Here is a 9695-nt window from a genome sequence, read left to right as displayed (position 1 = left end):
TTCCTAGCATGACGCGTTTTGGGACCACAAGCGCAGCAGATCTCATGAGAACTCTGCAGTTAAGCGTGCTCAGGCGAGAGCACTACCAGGATGGGTGACCTCCTGAGAAAGTTTTCGTCGTGTGTAGTTGCCAAGAAAAATCTGTACGCCTACGGGCAAAGCGGACAATATCATGCTACGGGGAACGTTTACCTGGAAATATGTACCATATATGAGATAGTGGGAAACAAGAGTAGTTACATAAATGTCATAATATAATACTTAAATAAAAACGTGGGAATTTTTTTTTTAGCCGCCGCCTTTCTCGGACTAAACTTCGTACACCGTTGTTAATAAGTGGCGGATAAAAGTATTCAGAAAAATCCCATATTTTTAAATTAACTATATTTATTTATTTTGGTCATTATGATATAAAATTCAATCATTAATTTAATAATTAAAAATTACATCAACTGTCCCTCTCAATTCTGGGTAAAATACAAAAAATGCTAAAATTTTAATGACTAGATCCTAAATACATTTTAGTAAGCCTAAAATTTATAGAACTCATTTTCGGATCACCGTTTATTTTAAAATCACATAAATTCCTTTTTAACTAGTTTGATATCCGTCCAATGACAATTGAGTGTTACTGTCGTTTACTAACTAAATTCGAAATCGCAAAAATATATTTTTACTATTCTCGACGTGTGCTAGCACATCATAGTAACCTTTTCTTATTAGTTTTTGTGCCTTCAGGTTACTAATAAGATTTAACTTTGCGTTGCTCTTTTCTCCGTACACCATTAAGGGTTTTCCTTTTTCTCGTATAATGCGAATTGCATTTTTGTAACAAATGATCTCTGCTTTTACTTCTTTCAACCAGTCCATACCGATTATCACATCAAAACTCCCTAACTCTACTGGTATCAAGTCAATCTTAAATGTTTCTCTAACCAGTTTAATTTCTCGATTCCGACATATATTATCTGCTGTAATTAATTTACCGTTTCCTAATTCGAGTAAAAATTTATTATCCAAGGGCGTCGGTGAACAACTTAGTTTAGCACAAAAATCTCTACTCATATAGCTTCTATCCGCACCCGAATCAAATAAAACATAAGCAGATTTATTGTCAATGAGAAACGTACCCGTAACAAGCTCCGGGTCTTCCTGCGCTTCTGCCGTATATATATATATATATATATATATATATATATATATATATATATATATATATATATATATATATATATATATATATATATATATATATCTAAAAACGTTATAATAATATAATAGTATTTATTATATCATAAAACATTTTCATTTAAGCAAGTAAATCACGTAATATATCTTCTCGGGTTTCAAGTTTAAGTTTTTAACTTGTTCGTGAATCGAATGGTAAAGTCCAATGGATAATTAAATGTATGAAATAATCTTAATGTAACATGTCAACTGAGTTTATCTTGTTGACAACCATTAACCCAATTATTTACTCTACATAATTTCACTTTTACATCAAATATTATGAAAGTTAAATGATTAACTTATCAAGAGACACGAAGCAATTATTATAAAGCATGCATTGAAAATCAAGCAGAAACTTTTACTAACTTTTGTCCAGTTATCGTTAATTGACATATTTGTTCTTACTTGTAAATCACTTTTTCATTTTTCGAATATTGTTAAAATGAAAATATTTCCAAATCAACGTGGACCTCACAATAGAGACTCGTAATCATATCACAATGTATCTGATAATTTAATCATTTGATATTATCTTTTAATCTCATCGATAAATAAAATAAACTTATATTGAAACAAATACGTTCATGTAAAGTATTATACATCTAATACTTTGTTAACGTTTTCAATTAATATAACTATATATTATATATACATATCTATACACATAAATGTTCGTAAATTGTCGAGCACAATCAAAGAGTAATTGATTACATGAACATAGTTCAAAGATTTTGAGATTCAACATTACAGACTTTGCTTATCGTGCTAAAAATATTAAATCGTATCGAGAGTTTGATCTAAAATTAGTCAAAAATTTCCGGGTCGTCACATTGTAGTCGTGGATGAGGGAGGTGAGCACGATTGCATCATTGAGAATAGTCTTCCGCTAATCAGTATTTAATATTTACAGTTAAACATTTGATAAATTCACTTACAATATGCACTAACTTACAATATGCACTAACGACTTTTACAATACACATACACAATAAAGAAGATTTATTGAAAAAATAGTATATGGGAATGAGATTACCATCGCTTGAACCAATCGAGAAGAATGATGAGAATAAATGAAAAGACTACAATAGTTTCATTATTAGCCAACAAAAAAGTGATATTATTATTATTATTATTATAATTATAAAATATTACTAATAGGCATTATTATAATTATTATTATATTATAATTATAATTATAAACCATTACTAATACGCATGAGCCTTGTCACTATTCATAGTGGCAAGGATGTAATTAGCTCCAAATTTGAGGGTCCTTAGGATATTTGACATTTTTTCATTATTTTTTATAGCTTTTTTCACTTCCTATTTTTGTCTTTCATTTTCATTCATTTACTTTTTAAACTTTTTTTAACCGACCGCGAACCATTTTTTAAAAACGTTTCGTTAACCGACCAAAACCTTTTTTTATTACCTTTTTTCCCTTTCATTTTTAATTCCTTTATTTTTAAACATTTAGTTAACTGACCGTTAATCGTATTTTTTAAATGTTCAATTAATCGATCGTTAACCAACCAAAACCACCCCGCAGCGAAGGGCGGGTTTGTTTATCCTCGTTGTTATTGTTATTATTATTATTATTATTATTATTATTATTATTATTATTATTATTATTATTATTATAAATTTAATCATACGGCATAAAGTATACAATGTTTTGGACTTTTGGGAGTTTATTATAGTTAATTATTCATAACATATTCGTACAAGAGAAGGATATTATATTTTCTAATGTTTCGAGTAAAAAAGTCTCACGAGTTAGGGCTTCTATGCTAAAGTCGATGTTTTCTGAGTTGTCCAATGAAGTACACTATCCAGGTTCAATTCCTGATCATGCCAAATTATTCAAAAATGGAGTGTGACTAGAGGGTGCGCATAATACGCAATTCACCCTGTATCAGGTCTCGTGCTCGGGGAGCTTGATTACCCGAGGTTTTACCTTCTATGGGAGCCAATGTTCTCATTCATTCATATTCATAAGAGAGTTTCCTCGCTTAAATAATAATAATAATAAATTAATAATAATAATAATAATAATAATAATAATAATAATTATTATTATTATTATTATTATTATTATTATTATTATTATTAATAATTTAAAATCAGCCTATAACCACCCTAAATTAAAAGCCCAAGTTTAAATGAAACATACTATACAAGCCCATTAGGCCTACTGGGGAAAAAAAAGTCTATAAAACAGACTTTACAAACTAGGGTTTCTCATATCAGAACAGAGACTTCGCATCAAAGTATTTGTATGTTAATCCTTTTTTATATCATATATTTTTCTTAGAGTTTTGAAAAAGAAATAATATTGTTTAGCTGCATTGTACCAAGGGGTAGGTTGATTAATATCTTTCTCTTGATTGCCAATATGGCTGTAGCTATATTTATTCCTGAAGTTTTACTGGCCGGTTGTCGTTTATTTCCGTCGATAAATCTGCTTACCGAACTTCATACATCTATTTACTAAATTTAATTTTTCAATTTTTGTTTTTCATTATTAATTAATCGAAGAAGGGTTGTAGAATTAAATCGAGTGTTAATTAACCTTTAGAGTAATAACATTAATTATTTTTCTTCTGATATAAAGGTAAATAAATAAATAAATCGGGTCACTTTGCATTCTATATGCTCTGTTTTTGCTATCGGTTTGCGCCGGTTGGTGATTACAAATTTAATACTAACGAGTAATAGTTTCGTCTGTTATAATAAATAATAGTAGCAAATAATAATAATAATGTTATAATTCAGTAGGCTTATAACTACCTTTAATGGTTATAAGAACAAAGAGAGAAAAAGAGAGAAGAAATATTGATATTGATATTTCAAGAGAAATGGTGCACCTTAAATGGTTACCATACATGTCTATTTATAGTATAAAATATTACTATGCAAGAAATATAATAATAATAAAATTAACATCCAATCTAGATATTTTATAACACAATCTAGATATTTTATAACACTCCCCCTTGGATGACAATTTTATTAGAGAATAACTACTACTGCCTCGTTAAAAACCTTACTAAAGAAAACTCATTGGGATAAAACTTTAGCTAAGGGAAAAAGAGTGCAGCATAAAGTTGACTCCCCCTCAAGTAGGCAACGCCTGAGTTGTTACATCTTCTGAACATGCCTCATGCCAATATTATGAACGTGTGTTCTGAAAATAGCAGTTAGCAGTGCTTTGGTATAAAGATCAGCAGAGTTGTTGATTGAACGTATCTCATTTTAATCTGGTTGTCTTTTACGATATCTTGAGTATATGAGAAAAATCTGAGGTTTTCATCTGAAACTGTATCATCTAAATCTTTTATGTACAAGTTTGGCCCTCGTGATTTGTCTACAGTTTCCTTCATGGTTTGTTCAAACCGTTGTTTCAGTTCCTATTCCCTTTCAGTCTTTTTCTGAGCCTTACCAATATACCATTCTTTTCCATCAAACTTATGACCGTTAAGACCATTTATAGCTTTAGCGCCTCGTCAGCATTTATGTTTTGTTCTGTCATTTTTGATACTCTTCTTTCATTTGTATTATGTAAGCTGTATTATCTTCATAGATAGTTGTTACGCTTTTATAGCGTTCTAGTCCACAAGAATCAATAATGATTTGTATCATTGATCTTAACTAAAATCATTCCCGAGTAGCTTCATGTAATGCAATCACTTCGGCATGATTTGATGATGTTGCAACAAGTGTTTGTTTTGAGAACGTCATGATATTGCGGTGCCTCCATTTAGGAATACATATCCAGTTTGAGATTTAGCTTTATGTAGATCGGATAAATAATCTGCATCTGTATAACCAAACAAATCTTGTTTCGAGTTGTTAGAATAAAATAATTATAAATCAGTAGTTCCCCGAAGGTATCAAACTATTTGTTTGATCCCATTCCAATGTCTTTTGCTAGGGGCTGAGCTGAACCTTGTCAACAAATTAACTGCAAAAGAAATGTCAGATCTTGTATAATCTATAAGATACATAAGAACCTCAATTGCACTAAAATATAGAACTTCCGATCTGTTAAAATTTTCATGATCTTCGCAAGGATGAAATAGATCAGTGTCAATATTGAGTGATCTAACAACAATGAGTTTGTCTTTAAAAAAAATATTTTAAAATCTTTTCGGTATAAGTTGTTTGATGTACAAGTAAACCATTAGACATATGCTCAATTTGCAATCCAAGGTAATACTTGGTTTTTTCAAGATCTTTCATTTCAAAATAATTCTTTAGAAGTTGAATGATTTCATAGATCTCTTTATTTGTTCATATGATGTTAAGAACATTGACATAAACAACTACGATCTCATATCCGAACATTGTTTTTATAAAACATACGTGCAAAATAAGTTTATATTTATACCCTTTTTTTTTATCAAGTAGTCATTTAATCGGTTATACCACATACGTCCCGTTTGTATAAACCCACTTAGAAATCTTTGTGATTTAATGGAATATATTCCCTTGGGTTTTACATTAGATGCTTATGATACCTTAACCCTTTAGGTATATTCATATATATCACTATTAAGTGATCCATACAGATAAGTAGTAACAACATTCATGAGATGCATTTAAATAACTACCAGGTTGATTAAGTATCTAATAAGTAATTGTATCCATTACAGGAGAATAATTTTTCCTCCTAATTCATTTCTGGTCTTTGTGGGAAATATTGAGTTACAAGTCTAGTTTTGCCTTGTAACTTCATTTGCACATTTCTTTTCGGATAAAAATTCATTTGTATCCCATACGTTTCACATCTTTAAAAGTGATAACGATTGATCCGAAAACTTTTCTTTTATCGAGCGATTCTAATTCAGCTCTTATTGCTCCTTTCCATTGAGCTCAATCATGTCCATTTTGTATATTCAATGACAGATTTTAGTTCCAGATCATCATCTTTATTCATGATGTCATTGTAACATTATATGAAAATATCTCATAGAGATTTTAGTTTCATTTCGGTTCCATAATATTGCATAATTTATCGCAATTTTAGTATTTACATTTATCAATATCCTCTGCAGAAGGAATATTGATTTGTGGTTCTTCTTGAACACTTTCTCTTACCTCATTATCAGCTGATTTTCTTTTTCGAGGATTTTTATCTTCGGAACCAATTGATCTTCCACGTTTGATGCGTGGCAAAGACTCAACAGTGACATTATTGCCAGCTTTTGGAATTTCAGTTCGAGCTGGAGCATTTATCGCTGGTATATATGATTTAGTCACTTTTTTATATCTGTAAATGCATAAAGTAATTAATTTGCAAGTTCTTGCATATGCATTATTTTTGAACTTTCGTTTCACATTCTTTTGTGCGAGTTCAATATACCTTAATTGATGTTCACATCATGAAGCATCATTTTATTTTTTATTTTTATTTCTCCCCCTAATCTAGGGAACAATGTTTTATTAAAATGACAATCAGCAAAACGTGCTGTAAAAACATCACCCATCATGGGTTCAATATATCATATGATTGAAGATGTTTTATATCCAAAATATATTATCATCTTTCTTTGAAGAACCATTTTATTGTGTTGTGGTGATACAATTGGAACATACACTGCACAACCAATGTTTTAAGGTAGAAAATATTTGGCTCTTGGCCAAAATCAAGTATTAAGTGAAAATATTTACGACTTCCACATGGTATAATGCGAATTAATGTCGCAGCATGTAAATTTACATGTCCACATATAAATATTGAGAGATTTGTACTCATTATCAATTGTCTAGTTATTAGCTGTAAGCGTTTATCTATTGATTCAGCTAAACCAATTTTGTGTATGTACATGAGCAACTGGATGTTCAACAACAATCCCTGTAGATATATAATGATCATTAAATGCTTGAGATGTTAACTCACCAGCATTATCAAGTCTCATCCTTTTAATGGTGTAATCAGAATAATGTGTTCTCAATTTAATAATTTGTGCAAGAAACTTTGCAAATGCCATATTACGGCTTGATAACATACAAATATGAGACCATCCGCTAGATGCGTCTATTAGAATCATGAAATATCAAAATGGTTCACATGATGGATGAATTGGTTCATATATCTTACCTTGAATTCTTTCAAGAAACATTTGTGATTCTTTTTCACAATATACTTTTCATTAATCACCATATGTGCTTTCCATTAATCACCATATGTGTTTTTTTTTTTTTTTATAAATCACCATATGTGTTTTTTTTTTTTTTTTATCATATATCCTTTTCACCATATACGCTTTTAATCATATGCGCTGTGTTTTTCACCATATGCGCTTTTAATCATATGCGATTTTCATCATATGCGTTGTGCTTTTCATCATATTCGCTTTTTATCATATGCGATGCGCTTTTTATCATATGCGCTTTTTTATGTGAATAGTAAATTAATTAATTTCGTTTTACTATTCATATGAATTAATTTAGATTTACTATTTTGTTAATTGAGTAATATATATATACATCATATACTTGTGACTCCGAAGGCTCAAATGAATTTGACCATATAGTTATACGTTGTACCTTGCACATTAATTTTCAGTAGAAGCTTTAGATGCATATTATTTTCAGTAGAAGCTTTAGATGCACTTTTTTTTTAATCACCAAATACCACAAACACTTTGTTTGCGTTTGTTCATAGTCATCAATGAAAACCATTTTCTTTAATTTTATTTTATACAATAAAATTAACGCATCATTATTCTTTTCAAAAACAATAATCTATTGTTATTGTTCACTTGTGCCATGTTTAACAACAAAAGTCAACAACCTCTGTCTTGTTTGTTGTGGCAACTAAAAACAACCTTTGCTTTTGTTACCGAGAATCCAAGACCAAAAAACAATTAATTTTTAATTAATCTTTTATCAAAACCATAAATGATTTTATTGATCTACGTTGATATGGCCATAAAGAATTGACGGCTGACCTACTTTTGTAAGTGTATTTCGGCTATCATCCCGAAAACGCACAACGACCTTTTTTTTTTTTTATGAACTATTTGTTTCATATCTAGCTTAGGCAATTATTGTGAACATTTGGTCCCTATAAGAGCATTTATTTTTTAGACTTTTAGTTGATTTGTACTTGTCACAATTAGGGATAGCACCCGCGGGTCGTGGATGCGGATCCATTGGATCCATCACCCGTACCCGCGGATTTTTTTTAAGAGACATCCAATTGAACCCTTGTTCGTTGAAACAATTTGACTATATTTTTACTCCCCATTATTAAACGGGCCATTTTGATGCACTCTTAAAAAAAATAATTTGTTTTTTAAGTTTTATTACTCAACCTCCTTTTTTCAACGGTCACGTTTTTAACAAAACATTTGACAAGTTTGGAAAAAAGTTTTTTATTGATTATCATCAAAAGTTTTCTATTGTCACTCTACTGGATGGAATTATGGCATACAACCAAAATTGCAACCCAACACTACATAAGAACAAAAAGGTTGTTTTTAATTAACATATGTATATGTGTTAAACTCGGAATAATAATAACTTATTTTAGAAAATTAACATAAGACATGTTGAAACATTTTTGTCACATTTAGCTCATCAAGTCTAATACTTATCATTGATAGATTTTATCACGTCTAGGAGATGTTTACTTTTTTCTTGTATTAAGTCCTACTTTCATTTACCTTTGTTTGGAAAAAAGTTTTTTTTTTACTTTGCTTTCCCCCTTTCTGTAAAACTCATTTAAACACTTTTTTTGTTTTTTTTAAAAAAAAACTTCCTTTTTTTTACGTTACCCGTAAATTATAAATATATAAAAAAACTTTTTGTTTACATTTTTTTTTCTAGTTTTTAAAAGGCCACTTGACCAATTTTTTAATTCTTTCACAACACCTGATATCGTGATCGTGACCTTTCACCAAAGCAAGAGATATTCTTGATAAACTAAACACGGACTCGTGTTTGAAATTGTCGGCCACAAAAAAATTCATTTGATAAAAGTATATATCTTTTTTTTAGTTATAGAAGGAGACCACTTCATTTTTAATACTTCATTTTTGACAAAAAACTATTCCATTTTACCATCCCCTTTTTTTTCTTACTTTAACTTTTAAGATATACTTTTAATAAAAATATAAACTACTTTTTCTTATTTTAACTTTTAAGATTTACTTTTAATAAAAATACAAACTACTTTTTGTATTTTAACTTTTAAGATTTACTTTTAATAAAAGTACAAACTACTTTTTCTTATTTTAACTTTTAAGATTTACTTTTAATAAAAATACAAACTATTTTTTTATTTTAACTTTTAAAATTATAAATTTAAGAATAAACATTAGTATGCATGAAATAAATAATGATTAATTGCATAAGTAATCATAAATGTTAGATAACATATAAAGACCCCGTCGTATTCGTATTGATCGGAATTAATCTCGACCCATGGTACCGTGTTGTCAAATGACGTGTTGCGT

The 9695-nt window shown here is 29.4% G+C and overlaps 1 non-coding gene across 1 annotated transcript; it reads left to right on the top strand.

Annotated features, from left to right (window-relative positions):
* Window positions 1-3626: 3626 nt before the first annotated feature.
* Window positions 3627-3715, top strand: LOC139903665 (small nucleolar RNA snoR109). The gene has a single exon (XR_011778473.1). It is a non-coding gene; the product is annotated as a small nucleolar RNA snoR109 (small nucleolar RNA).
* The last annotated feature ends 5980 nt before the right edge of the window (window positions 3716-9695 follow it).

This window comes from Rutidosis leptorrhynchoides, chromosome 3 (assembly GCF_046630445.1).
Source record: "Rutidosis leptorrhynchoides isolate AG116_Rl617_1_P2 chromosome 3, CSIRO_AGI_Rlap_v1, whole genome shotgun sequence".
Classification (NCBI taxonomy): domain Eukaryota; kingdom Viridiplantae; phylum Streptophyta; class Magnoliopsida; order Asterales; family Asteraceae; genus Rutidosis; species Rutidosis leptorrhynchoides.
This window is presented reverse-complemented; position numbering and strand designations above follow the sequence as displayed.